Source organism: Corvus brachyrhynchos, unplaced genomic scaffold (assembly GCF_000691975.1).
Source record: "Corvus brachyrhynchos isolate BGI_N302 unplaced genomic scaffold, ASM69197v1 scaffold1478, whole genome shotgun sequence".
NCBI classification, from domain to species: domain Eukaryota; kingdom Metazoa; phylum Chordata; class Aves; order Passeriformes; family Corvidae; genus Corvus; species Corvus brachyrhynchos.
In genome coordinates, this window is record NW_008239668.1 from 11,091 (window position 1) to 12,703 (window position 1,613).

The window sequence follows — 1,613 nt, forward strand, 5'->3', positions numbered from 1 at the left end:
TCCACACCTCTCTGCTCCACCATTCCCTTCAGCTCTCCCAGTCCCTTCAATCCCCACCATTCCCCTCTGCTCCCCCACCATCCCCTCAGCCCCACCAGCACCTCAACGTCACCGTCCCTTCAGTGTCACCTCTCCCCAGCCCCCTCTGGCTCACCGTCCTCCAGCAGCTCCTCAGGGCACAGTGCCTGCCGCCAACCGCGGCGGCCGACAGATACCAATCTATGTACCTATGCCTCCATATACCTATGACTATATAAATATAAGTATGCACATATAACTATTTATAAACGTAACTACATATATATAAATGCAAGTGTACACATGTATAAATGTAACTATGCAGATCTATACATACAACTATGCATATATAAATATAATGATATACATACATAACTATATATAAAAATGTTACTATATAGATCTATAAATGCAACTACATAGACATATAACTAAAACTGTATAAATCTATAAATATAACTACAGAGATAAATATAACTATACACATCTATCAATATCATCCTGAAAAGAAAACCAGAAGGAAAGAAACCCAAAGATCACTCACTGTTTTCTGCAGGGACACAATAGATCAGAGACTGCCACATTTTCTTCTCTTGAAGAAGAAAATGGTTTTGAAAACTGCTGTGTCTGAGTTTACAGAAGACGAAAGGTCATCACACTTGGCAATGAGATATTTGGGATCTCAAAAAATCCCACTCACCACCTTGACTCTGGCCCCTCCTGGCTAATAAATCTGCAGCAGGCAATGGGACTGCATATTAAACAAAACAGAGAAATTCTTTGGCAAAGTTGTATAATAATACGCAAAAAGGCCTGTGCCAACACAGGAACTGAAAAATCCAGACACATCTGGGAAGAGGCAAGAGTTAGGAGGAAGGGGATTCCTAAGCCAAAGAGGGAATCTGTCAAACACAAGGACTCATGGTCCCTAATTGAATTGCTCTCCAACACAGAAGAAGCCCCTGGGCTTAAAGGAGTCCTTAACCCTTTCATGTCCAGCATCATCATTGTCCTGCTCACCAATCACACAAATCATGGGGTCTCAAAACCAACACTTCTGCCCCCTAAAAGCTCCACTGCTCACACACTTTCATCCCTTGTTCCTAAAAACAAGTCTGGCCCCCAAAAGGCCTTCAACGATGAAGAAGATTGACTTCTCAAACACAGTCCAAAAGCTGCCAAAGCTGACAAAGTTGAATGTGGGGCTGATACTGAACACATGCAGTGGGCACTAAGGAAGGAGTCCTGCCAGCTCCTGGCACAGGGATGTGCTCCTCCCTCCACAGCCCTGAGCAGAACAGCAGAACAGTCTCATCCAGGCTGCAGCTTTGCAGGGTCTGGATGGGAACACACATCTCTTCCCATAGAGATGCCCAAGAGGAAGGTGCCTGAGCTCTGGAACACGGAGAGCAAGACTGGCAAGTTTGCCCAGCTGAGGATTTGCCAGATAGAAACTGGAATGGAGGCACCAGGCTACTGAGAGGACAAGAAAGCTGCAGCTCCAGCCCATCCCCAAGCACGGCTCTGGCAGCGCCTGCACGCTCGGCACGGCTCACACAGCAACAGCAGCCGAAGCGCCCACCCCCCCCCTGTCT